Here is an 18,543-nt window from a genome sequence, read left to right as displayed (position 1 = left end):
ATGATGCTTTGTCCAGGAGCAAAGGAACAAATATTGGTTGTTCGTGACCAATCACATGTGAAAGAATTACTCAATAAATACCCAAAAGTATTTTCTGGTGAATTGGGAAAGATCAAAGGATTCAAGCACAAAATTAAGATAAAGAGTGATGCAGAGCCTGTTAAACACAAAATAAGAAGTATTCCCTTCAGCATAAGAGAAGACTTGGAAAAAGAACTTTTGTCCATGCAGAAACGAGGGGTTATCGAACCCATTGAGTCGTCGGATTGGTCTTCGGATTTGGTGGTAGCTCGGAAGAAAAACAACGAACTCAGAATCTGCATTGATTTGCGCAATCTAAACAAGGTGATTTGGGTGGATTCGCATCCTCTACCAAACGTTTCGGAAATGTTGGGTGTAGTTGCAGGTGCCAAGGTCTTCACCAAACTAGATTTGGCCTCGGCATATCATCAAATCGAACTTGACAAGGAATCACGCCATTTCACTGCGTTTAACTCTCCAGCTGGGCTATTCCAATTTTGTCGTATGCCTTTCGGCCTGGCTTCGGCAGCCTCTGTCTTTCAGAGAGTTATGGTCAATCTGCTGAAGGGAATAAAAAACGTGGCCATATTCCAAGATGACATTCTGCTGTTCGCTAAAGATCAACAAGAACATGACATGGTGCTGAGCAAAATCTTGTCCATTTTCCAGGAACATGGTGTGGTCCTAAAAAGGGACAAATGTGTGTTCTCAAAAGACAAGGTAGAATATCTGGGCCACACCATCTCAAGAAAGGAGTCACACCCAAGCCGAGCTTGGTTCAAGCCATTGTTGATGCTTCTGCACCTAAAGACAAAGCTGGTGTAAAATCCCTTTTAGGTCTTACTGAATTTCATGCCCGCTTTATTCAAGACTATGCTACGAAGATACGTCCCATATCACAATTACTACAGGACAAAAGTGAATTTGTGTGGGATGATGAATGCAAAACCGCTTTCCAATGGATTAAGGAACAACTGAGTACGGTCAAGGCCTTGAAGCCTTTTGTACAGGGTGTCTAGTGCACTCTGACTGTGGATGCTAGTAGCTATGGTCTAGGTGCTGTCCTGACACAGTGGGTTGGTCAAAATGAACATACGGTAGGATTTGCATCCAGGGTACTCAGAGAGGCAGAGACTCATTACTCTGTTATTGAGAAGGAGCTTCTAGCATGCCGGTGGGGCATTGAGAAATTCAAAAATTATCTGTGAGGGCGAAAGTTTACACTTCAAACGGACCACAAACCGTTGTTTGCAATTTTAGGAAATACCAACAGCCGCAGTGCTACTCCTCGCATTGCACACCTAGCAGCTAAACTCTTACAATTCAACTTTGATGTAGTACATATTGCTGGGGGGAAAAATGTGAGGGCTGATGCATTGTCACGTTTATCTGCAGCTACCTGTCAGGACATGCAATGTACTGATGACTGTTGTTATGACGAAAAGGAGGATTATATCATAGCAAGCGTTGAATTGACTAATGTATGTACAGTAGGTCAGGAAGGTTGGAGGGAGGCTTTAGCTAGTGATGAGGTTTTAAAAAAAGTGATGAAGTATATAACCCAAGGGTGGCCCAGGGAAAGGAATGTGGAAGTGGCTTTACAACCCTATGTGAAAGTGAGTGAAGAGCTTTCGATTGAAGATGGTCTAGTATTCAGGCTAGAGAAACTTGTTCCACCTGTGAACATCAGATCCACTCTTCTAACCAAAGCTCATGAGGGGCATCTGGGAGCCACACTAACCAAGCGTAGGGTAAGAGAGTACTTTTGGTGGCCACAAATGGATAAAGATATTGATGCAATGGTGCAGGAGTGCACTGTTTGCTCTTCTAGTGACAAATGTCTTCGCATAGTCAGTTCCCCTCTCACGCCCATTCCCCTCCCTGGTGGTCCGTGGGAAAAACTAGGCATCGATGTGCTAGGAACCTTTCATAGTCTACCTCAACAATGCAAATCTGCAATTGTTATAGTGGACTATTACACTAAGTGGCCGGAGGCCAAGTTTGTATATAAGGTTGACTCCAGAGAAATAATTGACTTCATGAAAGAAGTATTCATGAGAGAAGGGTTTCCCCAATCCATTATCTCTGATAATGGAGTACAATTTGTATCAGCTGAGGTGGAAGAGTTTCTTAAAGAATCTGTCATCACTCATCACAGAAGTTCTCTCCACCATCCACAAACCAATGGATTGGTGGAGAGACTCAATAGAGTCATAGGTGATTGTGTCAAATGGGCTATAGAACACCACAAGGCGGTTCCCCAATGTGTCAGGACGATGTTGTGGTTCTATAGGACCACTCCCCATTCTTCAACAGGAGTGTCCCCTTTCGAATTATTGAGAGGTAGGAAACCATGTACAGAGTTTAGACCTTCTTGGATGTCTAAGTGGTATAAATCTAATTCCACTCTTCAAGAAATGGATGAGAAAGTAAGGTACAGGTGTGCCAGGGTCCAGTCCAAACAAAAGGAGTACTTTGATGAAAGGAAGCGGGTTAAGAACAGAGAGTTTGCAGTTGGTGACTGTGTCAGGGTTAAGAAACCAGGTTTTGTAAAAAAAAAGGTGAATCAAAGTTTGGGGAAACTGTTGTGGTGGATAAAGTGTGTGGAAGTGCTGTCCGGGTCAATGGAAAAGACTGGTAGAATGGTAACAAGGTGGTGAAAGTCAAAAATGTTCTAAATGATGCTAAGTGTTCCATGTTGGAAAGAGATGTTTCTCATAGCGTCTCTCAATGTGATCTCAGTGTTCAGAGTTCTCCTCCTCGTCCCTCTATTGTCAGGAGGAGTACCAGAGCAGTCAGTATTCCAGCTAGATACCGTCAATAATTCCCTGTTCCTTACTGTGACCTTTTCTTGGTTTCCTTCTTTCCTTCTTTCTCTCTTTCTTTCTTCCTTTCCTTCTTTCTTTTTCTCTCTCTCTCTCTCTCGCCTCTGTTTCTCCTTGCTCTAAGGAAAGGAGATATGTAGTGGCCTAGCCTGCCTCGCGCACAGTCTGCGCGAGGCCTGTAGAGTGTGTCTCGTGCCGTCCGTTATGAGGCGCGAGACAGTGACAGTTGGTGGCGTTAACCGTTATTCTGATGTAGCACTTGTCATGTTAAGACGTGCTTGTGGGAGCCGTAATAAAGACTTCACTTAACTACTCTGTTGTCTTCCTCGAGTTATTACACACTACACTATCAAAGCATGGTTTTGATTGCCGGTCTTCTTGACCCACACGCAAAGATGCCCAGAAGAGCCTCAACAGAGGTGGTCAGTGCTAGAGATATTCCAATACCACAACAGCTGGCTAGCTATATGAGAGGTATTATTGACACTGTGTAATGTAACCGAGAGGTTGTGGCTGTACATGCTATATCGTAAGTGGCAAGTGCTTCTCACCGCACCTTTCTCACTAAATTAAATGAACTGAAATAACATTGGCACGTAAACAACATAATCTTTCTGCACTGTACTTGGTGATTTCATTTCCTCCCTGAATTAAAGATAAGCTTGGGAGAGACCGTGATGTCAAGTGGTGTCTTAGCCGCAGACTGTGACCTCAAGTACTTTTTTATACGTCACTTGTTGAACCCTGCGGTTTGTTAATTTAAAGGAAAATATTAATTTCTAGCCTTTGTGCATGCCTTTTTTTGTATGACAACAAGTGCTTGAGTTTAATCTGTATTATCGGACACTGGTTTAGTTGGTAAGGAATCTGGGGCACTCAGAAGTGAGACTGGCACAGGAGCAATAAAAAGAAAGACAAAATTACTGCATTTACATATCTCGTTATCTGGGAAATCTAAGGCAAGTGATGCCGTATTTTTGATATTCAAATTTTATTGAGCTTATACAAAAGCCCAGGCATGAAAATATAAAAACACAAAATAAAGCGGAAAAAGGTACACGTGTTATGCATATACTGTTAAAGTGTGGAGCACAGACAGATAGGGAAGCAGCAGCAGACAGACAGAACCTGTCTATATCTGCTCCCCTGTGACGTAGATCGACGGGGGTTCACACATGGATAGAACACCGGTCTTAAAGGTGAAATCTCTAAACACTTTGGTTTTTTCTAGACTTACTCGGCATTTCTAGCCTGCACAGTGACACGCACACCTCCTTCAAAGACTGTATGTCAGTAAGCAGTTTGTATTCTGTGCATTTTAATCAGTGGTCGAAGTGGGGAAAAAAAAGTAGGGGAACTGTGGGTGGAGAATCAGGGGGCGGGAATAACCGAAGATTGAATCAGTGGGCGGAGTCAGTGGTGTGGCTAGAAATAGCAAAACATACCAATTTTTTGTACGTTTAGCATTTCACTGACCAGTTACAGCTTATAACGTTATTTAATTAAAACAATGGACAAACATGTTTATTTGAGGTTTAATTCAGGAAAAAGCAAACACTCACAGGGAATACAGGTTTATATAAAGCGTGTGAAATATAAGCAGGAACAACATGTTACCTTAATGCTTTTACTCTCATTGTTCAGAAATCCATGATTATTTTTTGTCTCAAACATTGAGGTCATGAATATAGGGCTCCTCCTGTACAGATGCATTAAGCAGGGCTCAGTAGAGAAAGGGACTCTTCAGGAGAATCTAGACTCACGAAAACCCACAAAGGCTCCTTCATAATCAGTCAGCCAGCTAGCTGCTCAATCAGAATATAACAAAAAGAACAACTGGTGGACAGAATTCAGAACAATATCATACATTCACCCCAGTAAAGAGATCTGGGCTTAAATCCATTGTTTTTTGCTCACCATGCAATTCCAGTTTGGAGCCAGCCATATGCAAATCAATCTTGATCCTGCACCCAAGGGGAACAGTCCAGCCCAAACTGCCAGGCCAGGTCCTCCCTGTACTGGAAACAAGCATCCTAGGACCGGTTTCTGGCTTTCAGCCCTCATCAGCCAGGATAGCTTCATTCCGGTGGCATGGAGAGCACAGAACTCATGTCTGAGCATACCTGTCCCACTCGGGGTGACAAATGCAAAAAGAACAATTGATGGACAGAATGCAGAGCAATGTCATACATTCACCCCAGTACAGAGATCTAGGCCTAAATCCATTGTTTTTTTGCTCACCATGCCATTCCTGTTTGGACCCAGCCATATCCCGTTCACTGCTCCTGCCCCGTTCACTGCTCCTGCCCCGTTCACTGATCCTGCCCCGTTCACTGCTCCTGCCCCATTTACTGCTCCTGCCCCACTCACTGCTCCTGCACCATTCACTGCTCCTGCCCAATTCACTACTCCTGCCCCGTTCACTGCTCCTGTCCCGTTCACAGCTCCTATTCCGTTCACAGCTCCTATCTGTTCACCGCTCCTGCCCGGTTACCACTCCTGCTCATGCCTAATCACGGCTCCTGCCCCATTACTTCTACTGCTTCGTCACCTCTCCTGCCCCGTCACCTCTCCTGCCCCGTCACCTCTCCTGACCCGTCTCCTTTCCTGCCCATCACATCACCTGCCCGTCATGTCACCTGCCCGCCACTTCTTGTGCCCGTTCACCTCTCCTGCCTTTTTGCCTCTCCTCCCATGTCACCTCTCCTGCCCTGTCACCTCTCCTGCCCCGACACCTCTCCTGCCCCGTCACCTCTCCTGCCATCACCTCTCCTGCCCCGTCACCTCTCCTGCCCAGTCACCTCTCCTTTCCTGTTGCCTCTCCTGGCCCATCACTGCTCCTGGCCGTCACTTTTCCTGCCTCGTCACATTTCCTACCCCGTCACTGCTCATGCCCCGTCACTGCTCCTGCCCGTTCACTGCCCCTGCCCGTTCACTGCTCCTGTCCGGTCAGCACTCCTGCCCGATTACCGCTCCAGCCCCATCACTTCTCCTGCCCCCTTCACTGCTCTCATCCGTTCACTGCCCCTATGCGTTCACTGCTCTTATCCGTTCACTGTTCCTGCCGGTTACTGCTCCTGCCCATGCCTAATCACCACTCCAGCCCCTTCACTTCTCCTGCCCATTCACTTCTCCTGCCACGTCACCTCTCCTTTTCTGTCACCTCTCCTTTCCTGTCACCTCTCCTTTCCCGTCACTGCTCCTGACACGTCCTGCCCCGTCAACTCTCCCGCCCCGCCAACTCTCCTGCCCCGTCACTTCTCCTTTCCGTCACTTCTCCTGCCTGTCACTTCTCCTGCCCGTTAAATCTCCTGCCCGGTCATCTCTCTTGCCCTAGTACCTCTCCTTTCCTGTCGTCTCTTCTGTCCAGTCACTGCTCCTGCCCAGTTCACTCTGTTTACAACATTGACAAATTACACAAGGTATCAAGTTCCCCACAGCACTCTGTTTGGGGAAAGCTCCTCTGTAATCACTAACTCCGATCTCACTGACACTCGATATGCTAAAGGCCAGAGGGCGGCGCATTGTCATTCGAAAGGGGATAATCTGCCTCAATCGGAATGACCATGGGCCTGCCCTCGGTCTGTGCGAGCTCAGGGAGGGGCTGCTGCAATCTCTGGAGGTCAACAGAGAAGTGCGAGCAGCCCCTGGAAGCTTTGAATGAAAAAAGTTGTTTTAAGTAGGACTATTCCTGCCGTCCTGGGATGCTTTTTTGAAAGTAAGAAGTAGGGGAACGGACTGAAATAATTTTTAGAAGTAGGGGCCCGCTGTGCCCTTCCGTCCCCGCCCACTTCTACCACTGATTTTAATTTGATTTGGCATTTGGCTTTCATAAGCCTGCACAGTGATGTGCACTCCTCCTTAAAGCACCTTTTTCTTGATGGGCATCTTAGTGTTTTAGCACATCATTTATTTATTTTCTACAGTTTTTCACTCCGCAAATACTGGTGAGTTTGCTAGGTGCAATATTTCTTCCACATATATCCATTGGTGAGTACTTTATGCGCAGTGATGCGCACACCGATTTTTTTAAATTATTATTTTGTTAATTTCAACTTATTTACAATAGTTCTGACATTTTCAAGCATGGTGGCGCGCACACGTTTTCTACATGTTAGTCAAGTCAAGTCAAGTCAGAATTTATATAGCGCACTACATACCCAGAGGGTCTCAAGGCGCTTGAGGAAGGGGGGGGAGGTTTACTTATCGAATATCCAGGTTTTAAGCTGTTTTCTGAAGGCTAGGTGGTTTTGAGTAAGGCGGAGGTGGATGGGAAGGGAATTCCAGGTTTTGGCCGCTAGGTAGGAGAAGGACCTTCCCCCCATGGTGGCTTTGTGGATGCGCGGAACAGCGGCGAGGGCTTGGTTGGACGAGCGCAGCTGGCGGGTGGGGGTGTAAAAGGAAAGGCGCATGTTGAGACAATCAGGTCCAAGTTCGTATAAGGCTTTGTGTGCGTGGGTGAGGAGACGGAACGTTATCCTTTTGCTGACGGGGAGCCAGTGCAGGTCTTTTAGGTGACCAGAGATATGGTCTTTGCGAGGGATGTCTAGTATGAGTCTGGCTGAGGCATTTTGGATGTGTTGGAGTTTTGTCTGCAGTTTTGCGGTGGTACCGGTGTAAAGGGTGTTTCCGTAGTCAAGACGGCTTGTAACCAGTGCGTGGGTGACCGTTTTTCTTGTTTCGGTGGGGATCCAGCGAAATGTTTTTTTGAGCATGCGGAGGATGTTGAAGCATGATGATGAGACGGCGTTGACTTGTCTGGTCATCGAGAGTGAGGAGTCCAGGATGATGCCCAGGTTCCATGCGTGGTCCGTCGGTATGGGGGCTTTTCCTAGGGCCGTTGGCCACCAAGAGTCGTCCCAGGTGGAAGGGGATGCACCTAAGATGAGGACTTCCGTTTTGTCCGAGTTCAGTTTCAGACGGCTATGCTGCATCCACTCGGCTACTTCTTTCATCCCTTCATGTAGGTTTGTTTTGGCGGTGGTTGGGTCTTTGGTGAGTGAGAGGATCAGCTGAGTGTCATCAGCGTAGGAGATGATGTTGAGGTGTGTTGACGTGCGATGGTTGCGAGGGGGCTCATGTAGACGTTGAAGAGGGTGGGGCTGAGTGATGATCCTTGCGGGACGCCGCAGATGACTTCGGTGGCCTCTGACTTGAAAGGGGGGAGTCGGACTCTCTGAGTTCTTCCGGCGAGGAACGAGATGATCCAGTCCAATGCTTTTCCTTGAATTCCGATGTTTCTGAGGCATTGTATCAGGGTGCTATGGCAGACTGTGTCGAAGGCTGCGGAGAGGTCAAGGAGGATGAGGGCGACTGTGTCTCCGTTGTCCAGTAGTGTTCGAATGTCGTCTGTTGCTGCGATGAGGGCGGTCTCGGTGCTGTGTTTGGCTCGGAAGCCAGACTGTGAGGAATCAAGTGATTTGTTTGTTTCGAGGAAGGCGGCGAGCTGATTGTTGATGGCTTTCTCAATGACTTTGGCAGGGAATGGGAGGAGCGAGATGGGGCGGTAGTTTTTGAGTTCAGTGGGGTCAGCTGTGGGTTTCTTCAGAAGGGCGCTGAGTTCGGCGTGTTTCCAGCTTTCTGGGAATGTGGCGGAGTTGAGGGAGCAGTTGATGACGTCTCGGAGATGGGGTGCGATAATGGAGTCTGCTTTGTTGAAGATGTGATGGGGGCATGGGTCTGTGGGGGATCCTGAGTGGGTGGAGTTCATCAGGCGAATGGTGTCTTCGGTGGTGATTGGGTTCCAGTCTAGAACGTTGTTTGGAGGAGGTCCATGTTCGGAGGTGAGTGGGGTGGACTGGTTTACGTGTTGGTTGTCAAAGCTGTTATGAATGTCGGCGATTTTGTCATGGAAGAATGAGGCAAGGGAGTCACAGAGGACTTGAGAGGGGGTGATGTTGTTTGAGCTGGCGGTGGGGTTGGTGAATTCTTTGATGATGTTGAAAAGTTCCTTGCTGTTATGGGCGTTGTTGTCTAGTCGGTCTTTGAGTGCTGATTTCTTGGCTGTTCGGATGAGTTGGTGGTGTTTGCGGGTGGCGTTTTTGAAGGCGGCTTGGGAGATAGTGTTTGGGTCTTTTTTCCAAGTTTTCTTAAGGGAACGACAGATCTTCTTGGATTTCTTAAGGTCGTCGTTGAAACAGGGGGCGTTCTTGCTTCCTTGCTTGATTTGATGTTTTTTCAGGGGTGCTAGTTTGTCGGCTGTTTGGGTTAACCATTGTGTGAGGTTGATGGCGGCTTGATTAGGGTTAGTTGAATAGGCAGGGGGTTTTTGAAGAAGCGATGTGGATATTTGGTCGATGGTGATTTTGTTCCAATTTCTTCGCAGAGTTGGTTGAGGGAGGTTGTGGATCGTGGTCTTATTGTAGGTGAAGTGGATGCAACTGTGGTCCGTCCAGTGGAGGGGTGTGGTATGAGTGAAGGAGATATGCTTGCCGGCAGTGAAGATAGGGTCGAGTGTGTGTCCTGCGTAGTGTGTGGGGGTGTTAACAAGTTGTTTGAGTCCGAGATTGGTGAGATTGTCCAGAAGGGTGGTGGTGTTATTGTCGTTGCTCTTTTCCAGATGGAAATTGAGGTCTCCCAGTAGAATGTATTCTTCCGAGGGGAGTGCGTGTGGGGTGATGAAGTCGGTGATGTCTTCGTTGAATTTTGTACGGGGTCCTGGTGGCCTGTAGAGGAGGGTGCCTCTGAGTGTGGTCTTGGGGTCGGTGTGGATCTGGAAGTGAAGGTGTTCGGCGATAGTGAGGTTGTCATCTGAGCTGGTTGAGACGCGGATGGTGTTCTTGTGGACGATGGCGATGCCTCCTCCTGTTTGGATGGAGCGGTCCTTGCGGATGATCTTGTAGCCTTCCGGGATGGCTATGGAGATGTCTGGAGCTGAAGAGGCGTTCATCCAGGTTTCTGTTAGGAAGGCGATGTCTGGATCGGTGGTGTCGATTAGATCCCAAAGGTCGATGGCGTGTTTGTGAACCGAGCGGGTGTTGCAAAGGATGCATTTAAGGTGGTTGGGGCTGGATCTCTGTTTGGTGTTTGTTGGTTTGGTGTGGGTCTTGACGCAGGTGAATTTGCAGGAGAGGCAGCTGACGGGTCCATGGGTGTGTCCTGGTGCTGCTTGGGCGCAGTTAGGGAGTTGGCCGGGGTTAAGTGCTAAGAGGGTGGAGGCGTCGTATGTGATGCGGGAGGGATGAGTGGTGCGGGGACCAGGGGGTCTGGCGCTGGGCGCGGTCCAGGCGCAGACGGGCTTACCTTTGGCGCACCTTCTGCGCGCATGTGGCGCAATCGCTGCGCGTAAACGCTGCGCGCAAAAGCATCTGTCATATGTGGATGGTGGAGGGGGAGGGGCGAGGGAGGAGCAGCTGGGAGGCGGGGGGCGGGGTCGAGAGCCGGGCAGGGAGGCAGGAAAACAAACAACAAAATGGATGGCAAAAGCGATCGAGGATTGGGGCACAAATAATCAAAAACGCTCACAATTAGCTAATGGCGCCGGCACAATCAGGCACAATGCGTTTAACTAGGCAGAGGCAGCACTGCACAGCGCAATGGCATACAAGGCGTGCTCTCGCAGTATAGCGCTTCGAATACAATTTAAATGCGCAGCTAAGCACTGTTAATTGCGTCAGCAGTGTGGTATAGCAGGAAATATTAAGGCAGCCAGGCGCTACGATACCGATCAGCAGGGAGCTGGGAGCAGCGTGAGGAACGGCCGCCTCTGAGCAGATCAGGACGGTCACCTGTTATCCTACTACTAATTTACAGTTATTTCATGGTAAATATTTTTACAATTTTTGTAATTTGTGCATTATAGTGCATTGTCAATTGAAATGTTTTCTACTATTATATGGCTCCCTGCTCCCTTTTTGTCCTAACCTGGTACTCCTAAGGTCAAATGGATCCAATGGTATAAATCCTTTAATAGTTATCTATTAGCTTTAGATGGTGTGCACATTTCTGTTGTTAGGAAGAATGGCATGCTTTATAATTGTTTAGATTCTGAAGGTCAGAGAATTTTTGATCATCAACCACCTATAGTTTGTCCTCCTTCTGATGATGGGGATGAGTTTGCTGAGGCGATAGCCAGGTTGAAAAAACATATTAAAGATGAGCCTAGTGTTATTGTTGAAAGGCACAGATTCCTTACTCGCTAACAATATGAACATGAGAATATTGATACGTTTGTAGCGGAGTTTAGAACACTTGCAAGTACATGTGAATTTGTTGGTCCAATTGATCATTATCTTAGAGATCAGATTGTTGTAAACTGTTATGATTCTAAAGTTCAAGAGAGAATTTTATTTTGCAGGAACCCTTCTTTAGCAGAAACATTGGAAATAGCTAGAGGCATTGAATGTTCTATTACTGCTGCTAAATAGTTAAGTAATGCCAAGGTTGTTAACACTGAAGTTCTGAACAAAATTAGGCAACGGTCTGCTTCCAATTTTGGATCCAGTGCTAATGTTAGTAAACCCAGTTCTTTTAAATCTGATTTTTAAAAAATAGATAGAAACACTCATTGTTTCAGATGTGGTTCAAAGTCTCATTCGGCAAATTCTCCTACGTGTCCTGCTCTTGGTAAACTTTGTACCAATTGTAAAAAAAATTGTCATTTTTTTAAGGCATGTAAAAATCAACAAAGTGATGAGTTTAAACACACAAGAGTTTCAATTTGTTTCTAGTGCACACATTGGGGATATTCAAAGTAATATAATTGCTTTGTCTGTTGATATGGTGAATATTGATTCTAATTATGTGGATAAGAGCAGAGATTCCATTTGTGATGTTAAAATTGGAAATGTTGACACCAAAGTCACGGTTGAATCTAGTTCCCCTATAACCATTCTTTCTGATATATCTCTCCTAAAAGAATGGAATGATGTAGAATTACTTCCACCTGATAGTGGCACTGTTGCTTTTGGGGGTCAAGAGATAGACATGATGGGTTATTTTCCTCAAACTGTGCAATTCAAAGATAGATCTATTCACACCAAGATGTATGTAGCAAAGAGAGGTTACAACATCTTAGGTTGTCGGGACCAGGGTAAGCTTGGAATGATTTTGAGACCTGGCACTGAACACCCTATTTCACTTGTCAATCCTATGCATGATAAGGTTTCTTCATTAGAGTCAGTTCTCAAAAAACATCAGCAACTATTTAATGATGAATTAGGAATGGTAAAAGGTTATGAGCACAAAATTATTCTCAAGTCTAATGACATTCCTATTGTTCACAAGGTAAGACATGTTCCTTTGAGCATTAGAGGAAAATTGAAGGAACATATCCAAAATTTATGCTCTGATGTTATTATTGAGCCTGTAGACTCTTCATTATGGGTTTCTCCCATTGTGGTGGCTTTAAAAAAGAATTTGGATGAGCTCAGATTATGCATCGACTTGAGGTCTCTAAATAAAAACATTCAAGTTGATTATTTCTCTTTAACAAGGATTCAGGACATGCTGGCTCAACTTTCTGGTACCAAAATATTTTCCACCATTGATTTGAGAACTGCTTATCATCAGATTGAGGTTAACAAAGACTCTTGTGACTTTACTACTTTCAACATTCCTTTTGGAGCATTTTGCTTTCTCAGAATGCCATTCGGCCTTGCCTAGGCGGAATCTGTGTTTCAGAAACGTATGTTTCAGTTACTTACGGACAAGAAAGATGTCCTTACCTATCAGGATGACATTTTAATTCCTTCAAATGATATCAAGGATCACTTACTCATACTTGATCGGGTTTTGAGCATTTTGGAGGACCATGGTATGAAAGTTAAAAAACGGAAATATAAGTTTTTAATGGAGGAAGTTGAGTATTTGGGGCATGTCATTTCTTCTACAGGGACCAAACCCAAGCAAGACCTTATGAAAGCCATCAATGATTGTGCTCAGCCTACAGATAAGGCTCAGTTGAGGTATTTTCTAGGCCTCAGTGAGTACTACTCTCGCTTTGTGCACAATTTGCTTTGGTAAGTGAACCTTTAAGAAGACTCATTAGGAGCAATGTTAAATTTAACTGGCAGGAAGAACAGAGGGAGGCTTTTCAAAAATGTAAAAAGTTTGATTGTTAATGCATCTGCTCTTCAACCGTTCAATGGTAATGCCATGTCCATTTTTACTGTTGATGCTAGCAATTTAGGTATTTGTGCCATTTTAAGTCAAATGATAAATGGTATTGAACATACAGTAGCTTTTCCTTCTTGCAGACTTTCACTGAAAAGAATCAATCAATCAATCAATCAATTAAACAATGTATATAGCGCGCTACTCACCCGGAAGGGTCTCAAGGCACTGGGAGGGAGGGGTCCATTACTGCTCGAAAAGCCAGGTCTTGAGTTGCTTCCTGAAGGAGAGATGGTCGTGGGTCAGCCGTAGGTGGATGGTGAGGGAGTTCCATGTCTTGGCCGCCAGGTAGGAGAAGGATCTTCCTCCGGCGGTGGCTCTGCGAATGCGTGGTACTGTGGCGAGGGCGAGGCTGGTCGATTGCAGCTGGCGGGTGGGCGTGTAGAAAGTGAGGCGGTTGTTGAGGTACTTGGGGCCCAGGTCGTGGAGAGCCTTGTGTGCGTGGGTGAGGAGTCTGAACATGATCCTCTTGCTGACGGGGAGCCAGTGCAGGTCTCTCAGGTGGACGGAGATGTGGTTGTGGCGTGGGATTTCCAGGATGATTCGTGCGGAGGCGTTCTGAATGCGCTGGAGTCTTTTCTGTAGTTTGGCAGTGGTTCCTGTGTAGAGGGTGTTCCCGTAGTCCAGGCGGCTGGTGACGAGTGCCTGAGTGATGGTCTTCCTGGTTTCAGTCGGGATCCATCGGAAGATCTTACGGAGCATGTGCAAGGTGTTGAAGCAGGATGACGAGACGGCGTTGACTTGTCTGGTCATCGAGAGGGAGGACTCCAGGATGAAGCCCAGGTTTCGTGCGTGGTCCGTTGGCTTGGGGGTGTTGCCCAGTGCAGGGGGCCACCAGGAGTCGTCCCAGGCGGAGGGGGATGATCCCAGGATGAGGACTTCCATCTTGTCTGAGTTCAGTTTCAGGCGGCTGTTCTTCATCCACTCGGCGACGTCTTTCATTCCTTCGTGTAGGCTGGCTCTGGCGGGGTTGTTGGTGAGGGAGAGGATCAGCTGGGTGTCGTCAGTGTAGGAGATGATGTTAAGGTTGTGTTGGCATGCGATGGCTGCGAGGGGGCTCATGTAGACGTTGAAGAGGGTGGGGCTGAGTGAGGATCCTTGTGGTACGCCGCAGATGACTTCGGTGGCCTCGGATCTGAACGGGGGGAGGCGGACTCTCTGGGTTCTTCCGGCGAGGAATGAGATGATCCACTCCAGTGCCTTCTCTTGGATTCCGATGTTGCTGAGGCGCTGTATTAGGGTGCGGTGGCAGACAGTGCCTAACGCTGTAGAGAGGTCCAGGAGGATGAGGGCAGCTGTTTCCCCGTTGTCGAGCAGAGATCTGATGTCGTGGGTGGCTGCGATGAGGGCGGTCTCAGTGCTGTGGTTGGCTCGGAAACCGGACTGTGAGGGGTCGAGGGATCTGTTCGTCTCGAGGAAGGCGGCGAGCTGTTTGTTGACGGTCTTCTCAATGACTTTGGCACGAAAAGGGAGGAGCGAGATGGGGCGGAAGTTCTTGAGGTCAGTGGGGTCCGCTGTTTGTTTCTTCAGGAGGGCGCTGAGCTCGGCAGGCTTCCAGCTCTCCGGGAAGGTGGCGGTGTTGAAGGAGATGTTGATGATGTCCCGGAGTTGGGGTGCGATGATGGAGTCGGCCTTGTTGAAGACGTGGTGGGGGAAGGGGTCGGTTGGAGATCCGGAGTGGATGGTGTTCATCGTGCGTGTGGTGTCTCCGGTGCTGACCGGGGTCCAGGCGCACAGGGTGGTGGTGGGGGGCGTTGGTTCGGTGGTGGGGTGCGTGGTTGGTGCGCCGAAGCTGTTGTGTATGTCGCGATCTTGCGGTGGAAGAAGGAGGCGAGTGAGTCGCAGAGGTCTTGCGAGGGAGTGATGTTGTTGTTTCCGGCGCTGGGGTTGGAGAGCTCTTTGACGATGCTGAAGAGTTCCTTGCTGTTGTGGGTGTTGTTGTCCAGTCGTTCCAGGAGGTTCCAGAGTTCGACGGCGTGTCTGTGGACGGAGCGGGTGTTGAGCAGGATGCACTTGAGGTGGTTGTTGTTGGTGCCTGGCCTTTCGGGTGCGGTGCAGGTCCGGAGGCAAGTGAACTTGCAGGCTTGGCAGGTGAAGGGTCCGTGGGAGCTTTTCGGGGTGGCTTAGTAGCAGGCGGAATTCCGGTCGGGTTTGAGTGCGTTGACGGTGGCGGAGTCGTAGGTCTGTCGTGTGGGCTGGCATCGACGGGGGCCAGGGGTCCTGGCGCTGGGCGCGGTCCAGGCGCGGACAGACGTAGACGGGCTTGCCTTTGGCGTGCCTTTGGCGCGCAATCTGTGCGCCCGCTGCGCGTACGTGTAGACTCCGCCATACGTAGCGCGGTGGGAGGGAGGGGCAGCTGGGAGGCGGGAGCGGGGTGGCGCAGGGAAGGATATAGAAAGGAAAAAGGGGCGGGCCGCAGGGGAGCAGCGGCAGGCAGCGGGGAGGGGACAGAGGCGGGAAAGCGATCCCAAGGGGCAAAGGGCGAACGAACACACAATAGGGGCACCAACAACAGAACCTAAGCACAGGGAGCAAAAAAGTGCTAAAAGAAACCTTGCTACAGGGCAGCGGCGAAGCGGAGTCAGGGAGACCGGGAGCACTCAGGGGAGCCGTGCGGCGTGTGGAGCGACCTGCACGGACCAAGGTCAGGTCAGGTCACAGCTCACCGTCGCTCGGTCAGTCCCTAAATAGCCGGATACTGAATGTGTGATTGGATTTGTGGATGGTTTTGGTTTTATCTAAAGATGTTATCTCGTGGCAAGATTGGGAACATATCTCTGGATCTGATAATTCTCAAGCCATCCTTAAGAAGTTTATTTCTGTTGGTTGGCCTAGGGAAGCTCAAGTTGTCGAAGAATTTAAACCATGTTTTTAAAATTAGAGAGGAATTAAGTGTAGTAGGTATTTTTCTCATGAGAGGGTCTGTGTTAATTTCTCCTGCTCAGATCAGGAACAAAACATATTGCTTTGGCTCACAAGGGACATGTGGGTATCACTGGTACAAAAAAAGAGACTACGTTTATGCTATTGGTGGCCTGGACTGGACAGCCTTGTAGAAACCATGTTGATTAATTGCGAAGAATGCGGTCACGCTGAGAAGTCTCTTCGCACTTCCAATTCACCTTAATGTCCTTTTGCGTTTCCTCAAAAACCTTGGGAGAAATTAGGTGTGGATTTTGTTTAACAGTTATAATTTAGTTGTGGTTGAAAACCGTTTTTCAAATGGGTCTTTCTGAAGTTCATGAGAGAACCCAACACTGATAATGTTATTGCATTTTTCAAGCATTTATTTCATTCTGAGGGAATTCCTGCTTTTGTTATCTCTGACAATGGTGTTCAATTTGTTTCAAATAACATGAGGAATTTTCTTCTCAAGTTTGGGATTAAACACCTCACTACGATTCTCTGGAACTTCAATGAAGCTAACATTCTAATCACCTAGGTAACAAGTGAGGCTGTGCTGCAGCATGCACCAAGAACAGGAAACATAGGAACATAAGAATATAACATATAGCTATAACTTAAACTTATAATTTCTACCACAACCAAAGCATTCTATAACTAACACACCTTAGTACAGAGTGTTGGAAACTCACTAGACAGACTAAATCAATCATAATGCATGCCTTCAGAATGCACTGCTTTTCCCGTTTCATAATATACCACTAATAGCATGTTAAATCATAGCATTCATAACAATATTCATGCCATTTAAAATGGCATAATTTATGAGAACACTGATAATGGTCCAGGGTTTGTGTACTGTAAGTTGTGTTTCCATAGAAAATATAAATAACGTTGTCCTAACTATAACTTATCTTCAACCTTTGGGTTTTTCATTGAATTTCTCCGGTTTTATTTATTTGGACAATTGGTTTCAAGTAAAGATATTTCTACTGTGTACTCCAGCCTCCGTTAGGTTTAGGATTTTGGCGTAAATCCATGTCTATATGGATTGGTGTCAAAATCCATGAATGGATGCATGGGAATTGCCCTGCACCACCCAAATAACTCCTCTCCGCCGCAAATTAACACAAGGCAGCGCATTGCGTTACTTTAGTTAGCAACCAACTCAAATCGACATTAGCATTGGTTTGTAAATTCCAAACAGAATTTTCCATTGGGTCTACATTAAAAAGAAATGCAAAACCTTTGTAAATCTGGGCCTGAGCATTTTTGCTCCTAAAGTCAATTTTTCCCAACACCAAAACTGCTTTGCATTAATGAAGAGTTTCTGGGTGGTGGATCAGTGCACACACCATTAGGTCTTGATGTAAATTCTGATCTACTAAGTCGGCCAGACCAGGCTTTGTGTCAAAAACATAATGCCTTTGTATGCTTTCAGCATAATCTCAACACTGTACAGAGCGCACATTCGCCTATGTGCCATGTTATAATGCTTTACGTGACACAATGCAACCTATTTGTGAATCAGCAGAGGATATAAAAGCAGCAGATGACTCTGAGCTGTGTTTTCCCATTTGCAAAATGCAGCACAGCTAATGCTGATATTTTTCTACCTTGTGTGAAAAATTATTAAATTTGCAATAAAGTGATCAGAGTGCCATAAAATATTACTAAAACATAATGTAAAAAAAGATTTCTATTTCCTGTCTTTCACTAAAGGTTTTATTGATGACTGGAACAAATGTTTGAGATTAGACATGCTATCTCACTTTTTTTAAATAAAGGTCTCATTAACTAAAATAAGAGTGCATCAGGGGGCAATTTTACTCTCAAAATATCTTTTAACCCCTCCCCTGCTGGTGACGGAACTACTCCGTCATCAGCTGCGGTTGCGCTGTGCTGATGACGGAGCGGTTCCATCACGGCCCGCTCGGCACGCCATTGAGCAGGCGGGCCCGTGACTGAACCGCTCCGTCATGAGCACAGCGCAACCGCGGCTGGTGACGGAGCGGTTCCGTCACCAGCATGCGCCCGCCGCGTGGCTGCCCCGCCCCCTTAGCACTGCGGCGGAATAGCCGCCGCAGTGAAGGGGTTAAAGACACTGTTAATTCTTCCAAAGACCATCGGCTGATAGGTCTTGTGTTTTTCATTGATGATTGGCAGCTTGGCTGTAGCTGTAAATATTCATCACTCTGTAGTTTAGATTTGATGTGTATCATCTGGCTCTCCGCCAGTATCCTATCATTACCATACTTCTCTCGACAAACAGTTTCTCAAATTATGGGTTCTACCATGTCCATTTTTCTTGCCTTGAAAGTGAGAGGATGAATGTGTTTAGAATAATAAGACAATCCTTTGTTGCTTCCTTTATCTCCTATGGAGAAGATAACTTGTTAGCATTATGTAGTTTGAATATTTGCAGTAAATACCCTTCCCAAAATCAACCAGATGTCCTTCCAAATAGAGTAAAGTAGCCACAGAAGAGGTTTTTGTCAATATTTACTTTTTTTAAATATGTCAGACAGTTACATACGGAGGGATCACAACTTCTACAAAGCCCCTGTCATATTTCTACTCAGGGGTTTCTAATCATTCATTTTGAAGGTTTCTTCTTTGATGCCTTCCTGCTCACTCTGGGGCTTTAACTGCTTGCTAATCTTGTCGACACATTTAGTGA

General features: G+C 46.8%; 1 protein-coding gene across 1 annotated transcript in view; it reads right to left on the bottom strand.

Moving 5' to 3' along the window:
- The window catches only part of LOC144781943 (cytochrome P450 2G1-like), a 298,644-nt gene that overhangs the window by 90,121 nt on the left and 189,980 nt on the right, over positions 1–18,543 (bottom strand). The window lies entirely within an intron of this gene.

Source organism: Lissotriton helveticus, chromosome 9, assembly GCF_964261635.1.
Source record: "Lissotriton helveticus chromosome 9, aLisHel1.1, whole genome shotgun sequence".
NCBI classification, from domain to species: Eukaryota; Metazoa; Chordata; class Amphibia; order Caudata; family Salamandridae; genus Lissotriton; species Lissotriton helveticus.
Note: the sequence above shows the minus strand (reverse complement) of the source record. Positions and strands in the feature narration are given on the sequence as shown.